Source organism: Petaurus breviceps, unplaced genomic scaffold (assembly GCF_028583685.1).
Source record: "Petaurus breviceps papuanus isolate PSGF00001 unplaced genomic scaffold, PetGlider_PUasm1.0 174, whole genome shotgun sequence".
Taxonomy (NCBI): Eukaryota; Metazoa; Chordata; class Mammalia; order Diprotodontia; family Petauridae; genus Petaurus; species Petaurus breviceps.
The window spans coordinates 66,730,717-66,753,041 of record NW_027185761.1 but is presented as its reverse complement, the minus strand read 5'-3'; positions in this window follow the sequence as shown (position 1 = coordinate 66,753,041).

Sequence of the window (22,325 nt, the reverse complement as noted above, 5' to 3'; positions counted from 1 at the left end):
TTTATGTAATCATGAATACCACTCATGACTTTTAAAATAAATCATTTCAGGAAAAATGACTCAACTCAGGGAAATCCATTGGCTCTCACTGTCAGAATAGATATCAGCGTTGGTTACACATGGTGATGAAAAGCTAAGTAAAAAGCAAAGCTTCCCCTAAAATGTTTGGGTTGGCTTTCATTCATTTAACAAGTATACATGAAGCATCTATTATACACCAAGCATTTGTGCTTATTGACTGAAGGAAAAAAGATGAAAATACAATAAGATCTTCTCTTAAGAGGTTTTCATTCTACGACAGGAAACAAAAGGTTCATAGACCAGTATGAAATATGTACACAGCATATCAAAATATCAACAAATGCATAGCACAGGGTGACAGAAGGCTCTGACTATTGGAGAAATCAAGAAGAGATGTATACAGGAGGTGACACCTAGATGAAGCTTGAAAATGACTAGGAATGCTAAGAGGCTAAACTAAGGGGAATGGGTTCTAGACCTAGAGGCCAGTCTGTGCCAATTCACTGAGGTAATATATGCAATGTAGCATTTTAGAACATGGATTTGTGAGAGTCTTGATGAGGAGTCAAGTTTGAGACTCAACTCAGCCACCAGGTAAAGTGAGTTTGGGTAAATCACTTCCCATCTCTTCAAGTATAAATGAGAATGAACTAAAAAATTCTCTTAAAGTCCTTTCCTAATCTAACAGTCTGTGATTCTCTATGCATCCGTTGCTTAAACCCCATCAATGAGATACAGATATACATTTTCTGCTGGATTTGGTTTACTTTGTACTTAATTGAAATAAAGCATAGAACTGACCCCTTTTCCTCCTGGATAATTATCTGACTTGTCTGGGGGTACTCCAATGAATAAAGATGGAATACTTCTGTAGTAAATGAAAATTGGAGAGAATCATCCAATGGGATTGCAAAGTTCACATAGGAGTATTTATTTATTGTGGAGATGTGAGTATTAGCATTCAGATTATTTCTTCAGATAATGAAGCGCCTGCCCGATGACTCCTGGAAGGTTATTCACTTCCTAAATTTGGCCTAAAGAATGAAGAAACATAATGTTTGCTTTTTTTCCCCTTCTCATTCTTATACACTCTTTGGGGAAAGTCCACTGGCAATTCTCTAAGCATCACCAAAATCTCTGGGGCTGGGAAATGCTAAATGTGGTTTCAAAGAAAGCTACAGGGCTAATTAGTCTACAAGAAGGGGGACTCAGCTTGTGGTCAATGTTACTCCACATAACAAGACCATTCCATTGTTGTTCTCTTTCCACTTGGCTCATTGGGTTAGAAACTGAGGGAATTGGTTGAATACAAATTTACAGTTGAATTCAGTCCAATTATAATGCATTTATTAAGTGCCTACTATGTGTAATCTCCAGAATTTGTGCTTCTGCTTCACAATAACAACTTTCCCAAATTGTAGTTGTCTTCTATTAAAAAAAAATGAATGGATACTGTGCGGCATTTCTCCACTATAGGAGAAACAATTCAGCATGTTTTGCTCCAGTGGAGTGGGCTAACATTTCAGCTTTTATATAGAGAACAGAATTGTTTCCATAATTGATAATTTCTTCCACAACACCAGAGCCCTTCTATATCATTATAGTTTTGGGGTCTTCCTTCAATCCTTCAAAGATTTCATGATTAGGGGGATATTGGTACTCAATTCAATGAGCATTTATAAAGTGATTGTTGTGTTCAAAGTGTTTTGATAAAGACTGGGAATATAAATACAAAAATGACACAATCCCTTCTCTCAACAACTCTATTTTATGCTAAGAAAATGCCCCTATATGATCAGACCAAGGGAATTTGAAGAAGGACTGAGAAAGTATGACCATTGTGTCAGGGAATGGAGGGACGAGTCAGTTAATTTTTCATGGAGAAACTGTGTACATGAGTTGAGCCCTGAAGGAAGCTGAGGATTCTGAGGCAAGAATGAAGAGAAAGTGCATGCTGGGCATCAGGAAGAGCTTTCCAAAGTCCCAGGGCTTTTTGGCATTTTAGTCAAGTTTGGCAAAATCGAGGAGTGTCTGGAGAGAAATAAAATTGAGTAAGTCTGGAGAGATCAAGGTGAAGTGAGTGTTCTCTCTCTCTCTCTCTCTCTCTCTCTCTCTCTCTCTCTCTCTCTCTCTCTCTCTCTCTCTGTCTCTGTCTCTCTCTGTCTCTGTCTCTCTCTCTCTCTGTGTCTCTCTCTCTGTCTCTGTCTCTGTCTCTGTCTCTCTCTCTGTCTCTCTCTCTCTCTCTGTCTCTCTGTCTCTCTCTCTCTCTCTGTCTCTCTCTCTCTCTCTCTTTCTCTCTCTCTCTCTCTCTCTCTCTCTCTCTCTCTCTCTCTCTCTTTCTCTTTCTCTCTCTCTCTCTCTCTCACACACACACACACTCACGTGAGTATACATACATTTATGAATATATACCTAGGGAGACAGAGAGATAGAGAAACAGAGACAAAGAGAAAGCAAAAGACAGAGAGAGATGAGAGTAACTAAAAGATGAACATACGAGTTTTGAAGACAGAAACACTGCAAAAGGTTTACAAAAATTGAAGTAATTTGACTTTTGGCTCTCACTCAGTATCTCCACCCCGAACCCAACTACTCCATATACTTACTGGGTGCAGTGAATACAGTTAAGCTTACAGTCTTGTAACTGATGTTGTAATTGTGGACATCTCTGCCAGGCACTTTCAGGGCATAATATAGGTCTAACAATGATAATTTAAAATCCAATGGATGAAGCAATTAAAAAGAGAGTGAAAGAGTGGCAGAATGATGAGAAAATAAAACAGAATAATCTGTTGTATTGAGGAAAAACATCTAAAATAATCAATATATGAATAATGAAAACAAAAGGCTGGACAAGAATTGATCCTGGTTAAGGCTATTTTGAAAAGCAAGTATTGTTATTATATTTTCATAAAATAAAATGAATAAAATTTTGCAGAATCAAAGGAAATAAAGTATATTCTAGTTAAGGGAACCATAGATCATTATCTACTTTCATTAGCTAAACAAGTGGAATAACACTTAAATTCATAAAGGAAGGGTTAAATGAATGGGACAGGAGAACTCTAGAGAATTTTAGGGACATTACTATTGATTTCACTAGCTCTCAATTTAGGAAACTGATCATCTTAGATTCAAAATCTAGCTAAAATTCTTCTTTGGCATCTGGCCTTAGAGGTCTGCTCTGGGCCTGTCCAGTAAGAGTTCTCCATAGTCCACATAATTCAGCTGGACCTTGTTGAATTAGACTTCTGAAGACTATGTTTTGCTTTACCAACTCAATTTTTTTTCAATCAACAACCAATAATGGCAAACAGATCCTATATATTCTTTGTACCCCTGAGAGGATTCAGTGATTCTGGAGAAGAAAACAATACCTCAAAATGTCAAGGGACCATCATTTCAATTTAGTTGATGTGAAAATTCCCTTCAGCCATTCATTCGTATTTTAACCAATTGTCTTTGACATGTTTTCTGATGCTTGGAGTTGTTAAGTGACTTACCCATGGTCACAAAACTTAGAAATTATATTTGAGTACATATCATCTTGCTTCCATGTCTAGTACTCTGCAAATCTAGCCTTCAATGATGGGTAATCTGGAATAACCAAGTTGTTCACAGAATATTCTATAAGCTTATTCATCCTTCTGTTTCCCCTTGGTTTTTGTGACATTATGTAATACCAAGAAATCATATATGCTTTCAATGAGTTATTCTTTATTCTGGTCACAGACCACTATTGTGGGAGGTGCAAGGGTGTGGGGATGGAACCGTTGTTTTCTGATGGCCATTTGGACACTTATTCCATTGAGCCACTCTCCTGCCCTTTGACTTGGAATGATTTTGAGGAGGGTTTGTGTTTGAAAAGTATTAGGGCTTTCATGGACCCCAGAGAATAGCATGGCTTTCCTATCTCCTTTTTCTGGACAAGCAGCCTGACTCACGGCCAGAGAACAAATGGCAGTGGTTACTTTCTGCTTAGCATGAGGGAAAGATGGGGACCTAGGAAAGCTTGGTATTCAGCTCACTCTGATGACCAGATTTCCCTACTCTCTCCTGCAGGCAACTCTCACTATCTCTGTTGTAATCTATCCTCTGGGCTGATTAAACTATTTTATACTTTTGGGAACTCCTCATTTGAGATAGTTGGAATGGGAGTCAGTGTCCCATTGGGAGGATGGAGAGGACAAAGACAGCTATTTCATTATGCCCATGCATTATACCCATTATATGACTAATGATTACACCCATTATTTGATGATTGATCTCATTATCTTGATCATGAAAGGCAGGACTGTAGAAGTGGGTCCAGAAGGAGCTAATTTATTCATGATTTTTCTCCACTAGGGCTCCATGTTTTCCCTAGAGTTAGGCATAGCTAGACCTTTGCCTTCTACCTTTACATCTTTGCCAATGTAGGTGAAATAAAACTTGAAAAGCATGGAAGGGGAGTCTCAATGCATTAGAAGCCCAATCCTGAACCACAGGCAGGAGACTGAACCCCACTGAGCCACTTCTAATGAGCCCCTAGCAAATTTACCCCCTTAAGGTCTTTAGGAAAGTCAAGTGACTTCAGGAGGAAAGTCTGCAAGACCTAGAAAGCTCAGGCGTGGAGATTTGCCATTGGGAAGGCCTCAGAAACCTATAAAAGTGGTTGGTGGATGGGAACACTTAGCAGAGTATTGCACAAGTCCATTTGGAAAGCCACGGAATCCTTCTGGCATATGGCAATCATTAGGCCTCTTCAGTTATCTGTCTTGCACAACTTGCCCCCCCCCCACCTTCCCAAAGGAAAGCATTAGGAGGCCTTCCACTTAACATATTTTACAAGAATCCCTTAGCAGTAAACAAGGCTCTGAAGTCGTCTCAGGAAACACGGAACTCACCGACAGCTCCTGAAATGCTGAGGCATGATTGCATCTCCCAGCTGGGTACCTCCGGGCAAGGCTGTTTCGGATGAGGATAGAGAATAAGCTCCTCCCTGGTGTCCAGCATTACAGGGAAGCCTCAAGTCTCTAATGGTCCAAAGGATGGAACACAACATCCCCTTCTGTTCAGCCCTCCCCAAGTCACAAGGAATCATGGTGCCTCCTCAGAACTCGAAGAGATTTTGAGAGACCAGATTCTGGAAGGAGAAAATTAGAGGGACCAGAAAAAAACAAAAAGCAATGGCAACACTACTGTGATGCTTAATTTGCTTAAAAAGTAATAAAGTTCCTCATATCCCAGTTTGAGCTAGGTACAAGGAATCTGCTGTCTTAACAGGGGTGCAAGACTCACACACACACATACACACACTCACACACATACACATACACATGCACACACTCACACACACATAAACACACACTCACACACACATACACATACTCACACATGCATCAGAATGGTTGGTACGATTTATTTGTACCATATTCTTGGAATAATCTCCATGATAATTTTGGGCGTGGTACAGCTTCCTCAGTAAAATCACCCAATATTTCCTGGGGATATTAAAATAGTTGGACTCAATTACGATTCTAAGCTCTGGCAGGAGCTATAAAAACCAGTTTATTCCTTGACCAAGACAAGGGGGATGAAGCTTTGGGATAATGGAGGGGGCATTGCCTTCCAGAGATACTATTAATTGGTAAACTAAGTGAAGGGAATTCTTATAAATCTTCAAATTCCCAGAAGGTAAAACATCCAAATAAAGGCAACATCACAAAGAAAGAAACAGATGCTATGGGAGGAGGGTCTAACCCTGCTCTCTCAGTGAAGGAGAGAAGCCCTTCCGTAACTGTCTCCCCCACACTTTTCCAGTCTTATTTCATCCTCTTCCCCTTCATGACCATATTAGTCAAACTAGCCTGATAGTGCTTTATAGACAACATCCCATGGCCTCCATCCATACTTTACACAAGTGGTACCCCATGTGTGGAATATCCCCCTGCATGGATTAGATCCCACCTCCTACACAAGCCCTTACCTGGCTGCTCCAGCTGCATGTGTGTGTGAGTGTGTGTGTGTGTGTGAGTGTGTGTGTGTATGTGTGTAGATGCCACCTCTCTGGGCATATGTCATGCTCCCACTCCAATAAAATGTAAGCTTCTTGAGGACGGCAATGTCTTCATGCTGTGCTTTTCACATAGTAGGTGCTTAGGAAATGTTCCTCAAATTGGATACCTTCATTCTTTAATCAGATCATTTCATTCAATCAGTGAAGGTACTTGTATTAAATGCTTCCAATGTGCCAAGTTCTGAGGATAGAAAGGCCTGAAAATTAAGCCTACCCTTCCTTCAGAGAGCTTTTGTTCTCTAGGGAGGGACAATACACACACACACACACACACACACACACACACACACACACATATATATATATATGTAGATATGTTCTTCAATGTGTGTGTATATATTTATACACATTTCAGGATGTTAGTCATCTTTAGCATTGATATTGGGAGGGGGAGAAATGACGAAGAGTGACTTGAGGACAAGGCTGGAGCATCTGGGAGGTAGTTCTGGTGTGTCCATTGTTTCATTTACATGTGGAATTCACACTGTTAAGTATTTCCAGAGATTGTACTGCTGAATTCAAAATCTGTAGCCTCCATGATCAAGTATGTCGGAAAGTCTTACTACTCCCATTTTTGCTTCATTCTCTTAAGACCAAAAATTGAACTTTGGCCTTCTTTCCATCTCCATATGTCTTTTCCAAGGGATTTTTCTTGCTTTCTTTAAAAAAAATATATGAATCTGTATCTCTAGGGCTTTCATTCCATATTCCTGGAGTGAATTAAGCATGTTTTACAAAAATATAAATCTTACCATGTTCAGGAAATCATCCCCTGACTTTTTGCGATTGAATTAGGTGTTTTTCTCTCTTTATCTCTGACATACAAACTATATCCTGAATTTCCTGCAGAATTTCATTGAGAAGATTGTTGAATGAGATGCCCCTGACTGGAGTGGTGTAGGTCAGGGATGGAAGCTAGCTTTGTTTGATGAGATACAGATTGGAATTTGTAATAAAGACTTGACATCTTTCACAAAATGTTAATCCATATTTTGAAAGACAAAGGACAATACTCTTTGGAGGAGCCAGAAGTTGGAAAACTTTCATTGTCCTAAATAGAATTCTCTTTTTATATTCTTAAACTAGGGAATTAAATTGACATTTTCTTAGCTAGCCTTGGCTATTTAATTGAGGGGGAGGGGCAGAAACAGAAGAAATAGATCTTAAGCAGAATAATTTGGTTTAATTCTGCCCAATATATTTTTAAGGATAGTGGAGAATCATTTAGGGCTAGTTAATTCAATGTGCCCAGACTCTGGAGTTTACAGTGTGTGTGTGTGTGTGTGTGTGGTACAATGGAATGATTAGTTCGTTGTTGTTGAGTCCTTTTAGTATTGTCTGGTTCTCCATGACCCCATTTGGGGTTTTCTTGGCAAAGATACTGGAAATGTTTGCCATTTCCTTTTTCAGCTCATGTGACAGATGAGGAACTCAGGCAAGGGCAGCTATGTGGTGCAGTAGATAGAGTCCTGGTCTTGGAATCAAGAAGACTCATCTTTTTGAGTTCAAATCCAGCATTAGACACTTACTAATTGTGTGACCCTGGGCAAGTCCCTTTATCCTGTTTGCCTTAGTTTCCTCATCTGTAAAAATGAACTAGAGAAGGAAATGGCAAACCACTGAAAGAAAACCCCAAAAATGGAATCACAAAGAGTTGGACATGACCAAAACAACCACAGAATCAACAACTGGGAAGAACCGGGTTAAGCGACTTACCTGGGGTCAAACAGTAAGTATCTGTAAATTTTAATCAGGTTTTTAACCCATCCTAAACTGGCATTTATTCAAAAGTAGCGCTTCTGTTTAGACACAGATGGCCCTTATTCCACCTCACAATCATACTGGTGATTTAGATCCCCTGAGATTTGCAAGATCATTACTTTCTAGATCTAAGGGTATGCTGCAGAAACAGTGGGGTTCCTCTAATGCTATTGGATTGCATCCCCAATACCAATTATCCCTGAATCACTTCTCAGTGCTAGCTACGATTTTCTCAGTGTCATCTTTCCAGTTGGTATGAATTAACTTGGCACAAGGATATTTACTGAAAGGAACCGAAGAACCAATATAAGAACCAAAGTAGAAAAAAATCCTCTAGAACCTGGCTGCGTGTTCCCCTCTGCACCTATGTCCCTGGGGATATTGCACTCCAATATAAAGTGGTTGCTGCACAGCATTCCTCTCACCAAGCTCCTTTCTGAGTATGCTGACTATGGCTGAGCCAATGGACAAAGCAATCCCTTTCTTGTAGAAGATGGTGTTTTCTCAGTGGCTAGGGGCATTAACTGCCAGACTGGTCCAGCAGGGTGCTCCTCAGGGCTGGTTCCTGGTGTTGCTATTTTGGATTCCAGTCACACCTCTGATTTATCAAGCTCCCCATACTGTGACCTGGTGGGATCTTTCTCTGACACTCATTCACCTAATGTCAGGGGAGTGGCAAACAGACAACACTATGGTGTGTGGGCCAAAGTGGGAAGGACCTAAGGCCTTCTACTTGCCTGAGGCCCCCACAGCTATTCTTCCCCCTCCTCTTCCTCCTCTCCCTCTTCCTCCTTTTCTTCCTTTGGCAATATTGAATACATTCCTCTTCCCATACTCTATGCTAAACCATCCTAACCAACATTCCAACACCTGCCTGTGAGCATTTGGACTTGCTGTCCCCAAATCCCTGGAATGCTTCCCTTCGTATAGTGTCTGTCATAGGAGAGTGGCTTAATAAATGTTTAAAATGAATCTAGTCCCACTCATTCACTTTACAGATGAGAAAGCTGAGGTCCATAGATGTTAAGTATCTTATGCAGCGTAAGTCAGTCAGTGGTTGCTTAAGAATTATGAATGTCTCTATCAGGAAAAGAAAGGCCCTGCTAGAAGAACCACATGAAAAATATGAATTCCAAATGAGCTCCAAAAGAAAATGTGCTCCCTGGCACCAATGGGCAAGACCATTCCAGAGCCAAGAGAGGCGCCTGGGTTTGAGGCTTAACAGGATACCCAGGATCCTCTTTGTTCTTATCAGTGGCCAGGGAACAAGAGAATATAAGAAAAGAAAATGGAGCTGAGCAGAGGAAACAAGACATTGAGTTGGCATGGTGCGTCCTTTCTGAATCAGAGATGATTTTATCTGGAACCATCCAGTCAGTGGTGAAAACTCAGTCTGAATAGCTGCATGTCAGAATCGACGAGGTGTTGGATTACCTCACTGGAAAACGAACCCAGGGAGCTGCTCCCCAGAATCAAGCTTCCAGTGTTTGAAGACGTGCCTGCACATTCAAGATACTTTCTCTATTAATCTGAGCTCATTTAACAATGGCTTGCAGCCAAGCAATTCTCATTCTTGCTTCTACTGAGAAGGGAGCATGAATGCTGGTCAAATCCTATTAAGAGGGAAAAAATGCCCGTGCAAAGGATCTGTGGAGAAACCCCAGGCTATGGAAGCGTAAGTCAATACAGGCAGCAGGTTAGCAGGGTCCCAGAGACCCAGTTAATTTGGGCCATAATTTATCATCCAAAGCAATGGCTAATATTTTGCTTGGAGAAGTAAGGTGATACTATTTTATTTAGAAAGACACATGTCCAACATATACCCTCCTCATGCTCACACGTATGCACTGCAGTCTTGGATCTAGGGCAAAAGAGGAAAGAGAAGATCCTCCAGGGTTATCACTGCAGTTAATCAAGGAATCCAAAAATAATAAGTGATTCCAATATATGGGGCACCTGGCTAGGTGCTGGGCATCCAAAGTAAAATATGAGACTTTTCCAGTTCCTAAAGACTCATTGTCTTCTGTGGAATACAGGGCATCATCCCTCAAGCATCAGGCATTTGTTAAGTACTTAGCAAGGGCCAAAAAGGTCCAGATACTGGAGACACAAACACAAAAATTATATAGTCACACCTTTCAAGGAGCTCACGTTCTAAGGCAAGAAAGAATGTACATGTAACTATGTTCAGAATACAATTTTAAAAATCAATACAAGTCGGGGCGGCTAGGTGACTCAGTGAGTAAAGTGCCAGCCCCAGAATCAGGCGGACCTGAGTTCGGTTCCAGCCTCAGACACTTAACACCCATGGAAAAAAAAACAAAACAAAGAAACAAAAAACTAGCCTGTAACCTTGGAAAAGTTAGTTAACCCCAATTGCCCTCCAAAAGGCAAAAAAATAATCGATTCAAGTAAATCCACACAAACCAATCTGATGGGAAAAGAATTGATTCCAGTAGGGAAATTTTTAGGGTCTTGAACTAGACTAGAGATGAGGGAACTACTGAGACTTAATAGTATGTTTCAAAAAGCCCTTGGCCTCAAGAAGCCTTTGGGCAGAAGTAGGAGAGCAGCTATAGAATGCATGAGCAGATAAGTAGATATATAAGGAAGTTATGAATGGCAAGAGGTGGCAGCAAGGAGGGGAAGTATTTCAGGGATGGGAGATTACCAGTCCAAATACTCACAGGCAGGTGATGGAATGGTAAATTCAAATAACAGCTGCTTATGATAGTTTAGCATAAGGAATAACATTCATTCCAATGAGGAAGATAGAATTGGGACAACTAAGGAAGCACTTAGTTGTCAAGATAAGTTGTTTTGATGTTATCCTAAAGGCCACAGGGAGCCTCAGGAGGTCTTTGAGCAGGAGAGTGACACAGTGAGTCATATGCTTTGAGGAAGCTGTGATAGCCTTGGTGGAGAGTAAAATTTGAAGAGAGGAGAGACTGGAAGGGACCAGCTTAATTAGGAGGATTTTTTTAAAAATAGCACGATGAACAAAGGGCCTAACTCTTGGGGAGTCTAGAGTTCAGATTCAGCATGGGACACTTCCTGTGGAGGCAAGTCTCTTAACTTCTGTTTGTTTCAGCTTCCTCAGCTGTAAAATGGGAAGAAGAGCCACCACTTCCCAGGGATGTTGTCAGGAAATGATCTAATCACTTTGCTAACGCACACTGGCTGAGCTTCAATTGGTCCCAACCAGGATTTAAGTACTGCCTATGGGCCATGCTGGCCTTGGGAGTCAGGTAGCTTTTGCTCCTTTAATTGTTTTCATGGAAATTTACTCTAAGTGGAATCTGGTAGAACTGTGTTCCAGTTGTGTCTCTGAAACAGACTGGCTGCATGACCTTGGGGAAGTCGATTGATTACCTTCTAGGAACTGACCTTGTGATCTGTGAATCAGGGATAACAACGGACTCCAGCTCAAAGGGCTCTTATGAAGTTCAAATGGGTTATTTTTGTGTAAAGCACTTGGCAAATCCCCAAGTGCTACGTACTTGTCAGGCATTGTTTTTGTTTTCATTAGTAATGGTTCACAATGCTGACTCTCATCCCCAACTTCTTCATCAGCTCTGAAAGGCTCTCAGTTGTTGGAGGGCCACGGAATCCTTGGTAACTGATATTCCCTGGAAAAGCCCTGGCTGTGAGCACAGGCCAAAGAGGATGATGTGTGTGGAAATGCTCTGGATGGAACCCAGGCCGTGGAAGTCCAGAGCACCCCTCTCAATCCCTGGATTATATCAATATAAAGAATATTAACAGACCTCTATAGCACTTAAAGGTCTGCAAATGATCTCATTTTACATATTATATATGTCTAACTTGAGCCTCCAAATGATCTTGTGAAGTAGATATCATGAATATTATTATACCCATTTTATTGATGTGGAAAATGAATCTCTGAGACACTTGATTTGCGGAAGTATATCTCTGAATGCTAAGAGATCGTAATTAACTCAGCTCTCTGACAGGCTGCATGCTGTAAATATTGAGAAGGAAGCCATCCATGATTTATATGAGGGTAGGTTAAAAGTCCCATATAGATGAAGTAAATATGTTGCTGGGGGTTGAACAGAGAATGCACAGAGCTCGTCTCTATTTCCTGTTGACCACATGATCTAACTCAACTCTTGGGTACTTGGGGGATAATGAAATACAGTATCTACTTCCAGATATCCCTAGGCATGACTCAGACCTGAAGGTTAATGATTTTTGGAGATAGTGAAGCTCCCTTATTAACCACTGAGAAGGAAGAGTCAATGACAGTGAGCTTTTTAAAGGAAGAAAAGATGCCAAACATGGCCCTCTTTTCCTTCACCCCTTCAGGTGACTTTCATGTAGCTGGAAGACTTCACCTGAGTGTTTAGAGAAAGCTGGCCCTTCCCTACCCCAGCAACAAGATAGCTGCTCCTTTCTGACTGCTAGAACAGGACTGCTCCCAACTGGCTGCCTTTTCTGTTTTGTGTTTCTTCTCCTGAATAGGTCACTCAACACCTAACTCGAGATAGACATGTCCAGGATGGGGGTAGCATTATAAGTTCAAGACGTTCAAAAGTCCTGGGTCCATTGGGTGGAGCTAACTGGTGGCAAGGGAAGTTTGTGCATTAGAGAAGCTGACAAATAACATGAGGCAGAGCCCAATCGTTTGACCTGGCTATACACACGGTCATACAGTGGGACAGTGCTGAGCTGAGGTGAAATTAAACAAAATGTATTCACTCATCCAACAAGTTGATTTATGTTCTGACGAGGTTTAAAGCCGAACCTCTCAGCAGAGTATAAAAATAGTTAGTACTGGTGTTTGTGTAGTTCAAGTCTTTCTATCAGTGCACACAGAGGGGGTTTGGGGCAAAGTATTAATATGTGTGTGTGTGTGGGGGGTGGAATAAATATCTCCACACCTGATTCCTGTTTTGTATTGAGTACCTTCCTACTCTTCCTTTTAGATAAAGGTTAAATATTATCTAAAATCTAAACTGCAAATAAATCATCATGGGGTGCTGCAGCTGGGGGAATGTGATCAGGAGACTATGAGAAAAGGGAGTGTAACCCCTATTGTTGCTGCAGCTAGGTGGTGCAGTGGCTAGAGTGCTGGACATAGAGACAGGAAGACCCGAGTTCAAATATGGGTTCAGACACTAACCAGCTGTGTGACCCTGGGCAAGTCACTTAACTATGTTTGTCTCAGTTTCCTCATCTGTAAAATGAACTGGAGAAGGAAATGGCAAACTGCTCTAGGACCAAGAAAACCCCAAATGTAATCAAAAAAGTCTGACAAAACTGAAACATGGAGTAGCACCTTTTCAGGCTTCTTCCACGTTATTCCCTCCCACTCAGGCTTTGGTCTCCCTACATCGGTCTTGTTCTTCACATGTGAGACCCTGTCTCCTGTCTCTGAGTTGTTGAGATGCCTCAAATGCTATTCTTACTCATCTTAACCTCAGGGGATCCTTTGATTCCGTTAACACTTGAAGCATGTCTTTCATGATCCCCGAAGCTGCACTCTCTCCCTCTTAGAGAAGCTTCCCGACATACTGTATGTATGTCACATGCTCCCTACAGAGCAGGCGCTCCCACGCTAGAACATAAGCTACTGGAGGGCAGGCCTCTTGTTTTTCTTTGAACCTCTATCATATAGTGTAATTTTGGTCATATCATAAGTAATAATGGTTATCCTTTTATGTAGCATTTCAAAGTTTGTAAAGTGTTTTATAAATATTATCTCATTCGATATTTTCAACAGCCTGTGGTGGGAGGTGTTATTATTATCCCCATTTTGCAGATGTGGAAATGGAAGACTGAGGTGATGGGACTTGCACGGGGTCACAGAGCTCAGAAGTGTCTGAGAACAGATTTGAAGGCTGCTTTTCCCAGCTCCCAACCCAGAGCCCTATCCACTGCTTCTCTTCCGTTCCTAGCAAATGTCCAATAAATTCAGATTGATTGATTGATCGATTGATTGATTATAGCTTGATCGGTGTGTAACTGATTACATTATGTGAGAGACTCTTTCAAGATTAAAAAAAATGTCTCTAACCACCTATTAGATGTCAGGCATAGTGCCAGGTTCTAGGAATAAAGAGACCAACAGCCTTGTTTTCTAAGCAGTGAGAGTTCAGCCAAGGGAGACAACATATATCCACGACATATAGGCATATACAAAACAGATGCCAGGTAGTTTTGAGTAGAAAGCATTAGTGGCTAGGGGCTTTGTCCTGAAGTAGCTAATTGACAATACACAAGCAAACGAAATCAAGAAGAGAGAATGTGTAGATAAAATCTGTAGAGAATTCCCTTGGTATATAGGAGAAAAATGACTATTTACACATGTATGCAGGACACTCTCAAGGAAGATATTTCCAGAGAGCATAAAGGCTTTCACAAGTGATATTCCTTGGAAGATTATATCTTTATCATCTCAAAACTGATTTAAAGGTACAGACAATATACTGTGCTCATTTTATGTTGAAAAACAAAGGAACAGATTCCATGGAGAAAAATGCCATCAAAAAGGTTTTCTTTCAACAAGGTATCTTCCAGACCTACACCAAAAGATTCATTGAAAGACCTTAACAATAGAGATTGTTTACAACAACCCTTTAACTAAAAATATCCGACTAGACAAAAACAAAAGATCTCACCTCTTCTGGATGCAGATGGAAGAGGGATTCCTTATTGATGATGAGCTCATCCAAAGCTTCCTATTTGAGGGCAACATCGTACCAGTTGCATCATCATCAGGGCATCCTACATCTTCTTGTAAGGGATCTGAGACTACTCATAAATCTGTCCCGACTATCCACAGAGGAAAGTCCAAGAGGACAAAAGATATCCATTGCCCAGTTTACAACATGCAAAGGGGATGATGGACTGTTTATAAAGCTCATCCATTTATATTCATATCTATGTCTTCTACCATCTCCTTCTATTAACTATCGATATGGTTTCATATTTATATAACCTAGTTCTTTATTTTCATCTATGTTTACATCTAGATGTCTAAGACAGGAAACATGGGCAATGAATGGGTCTAGGAGTCAAACACAACTAGAGGAGACTGCCTTATTTTTAGGAAATTTGAAAGTCCCTTTAATGAAACAAAAATAATTCACAGAAGAAAAGATTCATTTGTTTTTGTTAAAATATCAATATTCTACTTTTGTATCACATGACTATGAAATCATAAAGAATTACGTTCTCTGAACAGCTCACAAGATGTATGTCATAGTGTACCATGGAGAGAGGCATACTGATAAGGAAGCAACATGTTATCTATGAAGAATTTAAGAGAAGACCCAGATCCAGATGTTATCGTGGAAGTGTATGACTAAAAGATAAAATGGACTAGGTTTATATCAAGAACAAGTTATCACCAGGGGATAATCTGTCCTCCTCCAGTATCTTCATGACATCAGGAGAAAGAGAGGAAGGTCACTTTGTTGCAACCTTCTTCATGGGAGTCCACAGACAAGAGATGTCATGGAGCAAGAATGGAGCAAGAACTCGGGATTAGAACCAACATCTTTGTAGGGAACATGAAAATCTAGAAAATCATCGCAGTAAATCAGAACAAAAAATCAATACCAATTAATGAAGAGAGATGTGTAATAATCATTTAGGCAATCAGTAAATTCCTCAAATAGGAAGCAATACTGAGCTGAAATCCTTTAAGTCACGGTGCCATTATGGTCCCAAGGTTGTCATCTGGAAGAGGAAGACTTTATTTGGACTTGTCTCTATCAGTTAATAAGTATGTGACAATGGTGAAATCATTTCCCTTTTCTAGAAGGAACATTAATACTGACAAAATCACATATTCATTTGATTATTTTGAGTAGACATGTGAATGCACTTTCAGTTCAATTCAACATGCAATTATCAACTGTCAATTACAAATCAGGACCTGTTCTTGGCAATCAAAACTCAAAGACAGCAACGAATGACATCCTACCTTCAGGAAGCCTACATTTTACTGGAAGGAAACAAAACGTACAAACATAAATTAATGTAAAATATATGCAGACAAACACAAAGCAAGTTTGATGACAGTGAGAAGATAGTTCTAACAATTGGAGCAACCAAGAATAGCATCTTATAATAAAAGGACGAAAAAGTACAGGACATAAATATACAAGGAAAGCCAACCAAGTCTTGGGGACAACCTGTGCAAAAGATATAAAAGAAGCACATAAAGTACAAAAGACATAAAGCACTTGTTATGGAAATGGGAATGTAAAGATCTTCCCTACCCTTTGGCTAGACTCAGTTAAGTGACTCTGAAAACCTTCCCTGGTTTGAAAATATATTCTGCCCCCAATAGGCTTAATGTGGTCACATGGAGCCTGTGCCAGGAGGCTTGTTTTTCAGGAATGCCCACACCTTGTTGCTTTGTGATTGGGCAGTGGGTCAAGAGGACTGTGACATTCTCTGATATTGGAGAAGGATATATCTACCCTGATATGAGGTTTTGCTTTGGTGATCACTTTGAGAACAGTTGTATGATTTGACCAGATGAGACTCTGGGCATCTTTTGAGCCCCCTGGCTTTGAAAACCCAGATGTTGGTGCTTCCCTCTCTGGTATTGTGACTAGGTATGGTTGTAATGGTCACACAGCCGGAAGCCTGTCTGCTGATATGTTTCTCTGTCTGCTTGTAAATTCTGCTTGTAACTTGTTTGTAATCTCAGTAGTTTGGGAGTGCTGACCTTTTTCCCCTGAACTAGGTAAATGACATATGTTTGATTAAAACAAGATTTTTAAACCCATTTTGAGTTGCTTTCCTTTAGAAAAGAAGATCTAAGAACCTGTGCTGGCAGCCATCCTGGGTATGCTAGGGTGCTTGCTGCTACAGCACTACACAATGGGAAGATGGCAGCATGTTGTTCCAGAATAAGCAAATACATTTAAATCCCTTCCCCACCCCAAAAAATCTGTCATAAAATACTTGAGCAAAGCCAATAATGTGTTGTTTCCCAGCTCTGTCTACACTTCCATCTACCAATCCATATGTCTACCATCTACTATCCTTCCACCTATCTATCATCTATTCATCTACCTATCATTTTTCCAAAAGTAAATCATTTTGAAGGATCTAACCTCATATTTTACTATATGACCTTGGAGTAGTCACAAGTTTCCAAGTTCTTGATTTCCTCATGTGCAAAAATGATGGGGCTAGATTACATATTCTCTAAAGTCCCATGCAGCTAAATATGTCTGACTTAATACTGCAAATGACACCATAGAGTGACATGTTGCCTTTGAACACATGTGGCAATGGCACAATGGATTGCTAGAGAGTTGGCATGCCATAGAAGAGTAGAAATATCATTCTGCATTCTTGAAATCTACCTTCAAAAGAGGTGACCTATTGAGAAGTCTTCTTCATGCCCAGAATTCCAGGGAACTCTTCCTTTGTGGTGACCCAGAGTCATGCAACTATATCCCTGCATGATAAATTTACAGAATCCATTTGCCTGCAAGGGTGGCACATACTGAACATATAAATAAGTTCAGGAAAGGTTTGAGATATACTCATGATTGAAAGATATCTAGAATAAAGTTAAGGACACATGGCAGTAGACAGGAAATTTTACTTCAAATTAGGAGTGCTGGGATTATATCCAGATTTGCAACGTGTTATCTATATGCTTTTGGGAGTCACTTAATCCCTCTGATCTTCATTTTCTCCATATTTGTAGCATGTTCAATAGCCAGTCCATCTCAGCAGATGGCTAAACCAGGTGGAGGGAACTGACATGACCTAAGCTTGTTGTGGAGTTAGGGGGATGTTTACTCCAAGAATGTGAAGACTTTCCCCAGTGGGATGGGCAGATGAGAACAATTTGTTCCAATAGCCATGAAGGCAACTGAAACAGGCTTTGTGGGATGCTTAGAGCTTGGTCAGGGATCTAAGATGCCAAGATCATCCACTGTATCCCAAAGCATCACCAATTGACTTTTGTCTTGCCAGTGGACTTTGATGACTCTGGAAGAGAGTGGGCCTGATGACTATGTAAAACTGTCTCACTTAAATCCAATACATGTGCAAGTCATCACCCCATGATGTCATTTGTCCTCTTCAAAAATGAAGGACAAATAATAACAAAATGAGGGAGGACTAGAAGTTTTCAAAAGTTTCTTCCCCTTGAAATCCCCGATCACTAACCTTTTGAAGTAGATTTCAAGGAGTCTGATTGCATTTACCCACAATATAGCCCTCTCCTTTTCCTGTTGGCAGTAACCTTCTAATGAGATCGGGCTACTCTTTTCATCAAGGATGGCATTGCCTTATTTTACCCGGATTTCTGAGCCTCTAGGTAGCCTGTGGCATAAGACTGCTGCCAGATATGCATCCACTTCAGCAGCAGGTGGAGCCAAGTCCAAAACTCAAAGAAAGATTACTTGGGGATTCTAAAGGATGAAAGGTTCCACTGGGCTAAGGTCATTCATAGTATTGAGAGCTGTTTGTTAGCTTAGCCTTTAAATTATGCCCACTCATGCTTTGACACATCATTGAGGCAGAAACTCTTTAAACAAAACTGGAGTGGGAGTAGGCAGATGTGAAAGTAATAGTGCGACACTTTAATTAAGCTCTCTATGGGCTGTGGGTCTTGGAAAGCTTGTGGAGGGAAATGTAGCTTGCCAGGCTACTTTTTTTCCAAGTACTTAGAAGACCAATAATATAGTTTGAAGTGAAAACAAAATACAGAAGCTTGGTTAATTTATGTCCACTTCCTAAACTCTGTTTAATGCATTAACTGTTTCCTTAACTTATATGACGGTCTTGATGATTGGTCATCAGAGAATAATCCAACTGACATCTTTGTTTTTTATTACCAGTTGCCTTCTAAGTAATAGTGACAATTCCAAATTGATCTAAATGTAAAGATTTTTTATTTGTGGAAAGAAAAAAAAAACCACCACCAACAAAAAGGCCCTCTTCTCGATCATTCCACCTCATCTTTGGCCTTTTATTCCAAAAGCCAATTGTGCATGCCAAGTTACGTCTATTACATTCCAAATGAAACTCAAAGAACATTTGATGAAGCAGGGCCCCTTTGGAGCAAGCAATGGGACTGCTCTATCCCACAGTGTAACGGACAGAATATTAAGAGCAGATGGGCTGGAATAAAGTAATTGAATATGAATTAACATGAGGATGATGACATCAAAAGGCAGTGGGAGCAGAGGAAAAGGGACGTTCCCGTGCATTTATGGGGTCAGAGAGATGGCTAGATCAAAGGGGGCAGAAACCACAGAGTTCCTTTCTGATGAAGAAAAGATCATTTTAATGATTTGGACTCGACAGAATGATCCAGGTCCAGGTAGAAGAACAGTTACCACAATCTATCTCATCTCTTGTTTCTTTAGGAAAAAATTCCCACAAATATAGGAGAAAAAAATTCAATTTGATTAAGTGGGAAATTCCTACACTTAAGAATAATGCCTTACGGCAGGAAAGTCATCTTGCCATTCTTTATCCTTCTGTGTTAAAATTAAGCGGTTGACTTAGATAGCTTCTGAAGTGCCTTATAATTCTAGCTTTTTATTTCTCTAGATCACCTTCAATTTCTCAGAATGAGCCATATGCCTTGAGGTATCTATAATGATGTTGGGAAGAAAGTAAAGTCAAAGGTAGGAATGAAAACATTCCAGTGAAAAGGAACCCTAGATGGGAGTGGATATGTAAAAGAGGGGAAAGAAGAGCAGTTAGTCATGTCTACTATGTAGTATACATATTCTTAGCAACTTTGGCATAGTAATGATTGATTTGTGCCATGGAGGTAAGAAGGCTGGGTTGCTGTATGCTACACAATAGTTGAAAACTTTGTTGATTAATGATCCACCAAAGAACATGAATGGAACCATGATTAATCTTTATGACTTTCATTGACAATCAGAACATTGCTAATTCATTTGGAAAAGACCCAGAGCTGGGAGCTGTGAATCACTGAAACAGAGACAAATGTGACACTGAGAGAAGCTGGATTTCTTCAGTAAAAGGAAGATATTCATCATAGGATTCCTGTCACCCAATCTGAAAGCCTTCAAAATAAAGGTTGAAGAGAGAAATGGCTTTCTCACAAGTTTTATAAAGGCTAGGAAAACCATGTCTCAAGAGACAAAGACAACAAACTTTGTGCTCTGAAAAGAGAGTGGGCAAGAATTAATGAGAGTCTGAACCAGGGAAAGGAGGTCAAGACATAATTTGGTTGCACAAAAAAGGGTTATCAGTATTAAAGAAGATCTAAATAGGATCAGTTATCAAGTCAAAGACAAATTTTGAGATAGAATCTGCTCAAATCTATTAAGCCATTTTGCAACAGAAATAACAAAAGAAAGTTCAACTTACTGACATTTTTTTAAGAGAAAGAATGGATGCATGCAGTCCAACTCTTCAATCTGAAAAACATCATGAAATTGTGAAGCATTTGAGAGCTTCTTAACAGGCCTCATCAGCCAAGGAGTTATGGTGAGGTTGGGAGGCTCCTTTATCCAGTCCAGATATGGAAATTAGAAGGAAAGAGAATGTCTTAAGAAGTAAAATAATTCCAAAGTTGAGTGGGCTTCCCCCTAAGGCCCTGAGTCACCAGGACCTGGGGAAAGCATTCAAGTGTGTGAAGCAGTTTGGAGTAGATTCTGTCTCAAGGTGTAACTCAATTCTGGGACACTATGACCTATGCACTGGAAAAATTCAGTCTAATTCATAGGGACATGTATATTAACTAGAAATAATCCCATTCCTACCCAGGAGTAGGACAGTTTTCTTTAGGGACCCTAATATGAGTCTGCCTCCCGGAATATTCAGAGACTGAACACTGAATATTATGAGACACTTCAGAAAAGAGCACCAGGAGATACAGCCTCAATAGACAAGTGACTTTTAAATGGTCAGCAGGATCCCTTCACGTTGTGGATATTTTGAAAAACATGGCATTCTAACTTGGCCCTTGTCTTCTCAAAATTACAAGTTTAAAGAGTGCTAAGAGTAGACTCCCCGATGCAAGATCATTTATTTGTCTCTGCAGAGCTGGGCTATCACATTTTATCTTGCTCCAAGTCAAAGCTCTCCTTTTCCTTTTTTTCTTCTTTTTTTTAAGCAATTGTGGTTAAGTAACTTGCTCAAGGTTACACGGCCAGTTATTTCTGGGTGTGGTGCTGAGTATCTGAGCCCGGATTCGATCCCAGGTCATCCCGACACTTGCTGAGCCACCTGGCCGCCCCTAAGCAATTGGGGTTGAGTAACTTGCTCAAGGTTACATGTCCAGGTGTTTCTGGGTGGGTGCTAAATGTCTGAGCCTGGATTCGATCCCAGGTCATCCTGACTCTGGGGCCGGTGCTCTTACTCGCTGAGCCACCTGGCCACCCCTAAAGCTGTCCTTTTCAATTGTATTTTTTGTGGTCTATTCTAATATGTAAAACTGCCCCAATTTCTGTTTCACTGTTTACTTTGACAAAGAAGTACACTAGGTACTCATGTTGACCCATTGTGTAACCACAAAATGGTTGGTGGGAGTCTAACAAGAAGTAGTGAGTGTTACTCTCTCCTTGAGAGTGATCAAGGAAAGTCGCATTTTTTTCTGAAGCACAAAGTATTGCACCAATAGACCATGAACAATTGAGGTAGGATAGATCTATTTAATTCTAGAACTGCATGCCTCCTTGAAATGGGCAAAGGAAAGAGCAAGTATCTGGTCATCGGTGTCATTCTGGGTCCCACAAAGGCAGGGATCATAGTCCCTTGTAGAGAAGTGGCCTGATCCCTGAAAGATATATATCCTTGCCATGTGTGAGTTAGACATTCTGGGATGGCTCACAATGTGAGTCAGCATCTTTAGACGGGAAGCCACACATATCCTATATTGATGTTGTTCAGTCATTTTCAGTCATATCCAACTCTTTGTAACCCTGGTTGGGGTTTTTTTGGCAAAGATCCTGGAGTGCTTTGCCATTTCCTTCTCCAGCTCATTTTAGAGATTATTTGTCCTCGATGACACAGCTAGTGAGTGTCTAAAGCTGGATTTTAAATCAGGAAAAGAAGTCTTCCTGGCTCCAGGCCTTGTATTATACCCACTGTACCACCTAGTTGCCCTCTATCCTATATTAGGCCACTCCTGAATGCTGTGGAGGATATAAAAGAATGAGAGAATAAAGTTATTAATCCTGTGAAACTTATATATTACTTATTAGCAGTTTATAATTCAAGCCAAATCTAAAGGAAAATAGAAGAGAATTCATATATAGAACACCCTCTAAAAATAGACATCATGAATGAATTTCCTTGACCTTACACGAATTGAAGCAAAAAGGAAGTGGACATGTAGAATTCTAGAGTCATACAGGGCAAAGACAATATTTGTTTATTAAATGCTCATATCTGTGTGGTAGGGTCATTGTATAGAGTGCTTAGAAGTTTCCTTGTCCAAACTCCTTTCATTTTATGTCAGGAAACTTACAGCTAGAGAGGTTCACTGACTTAT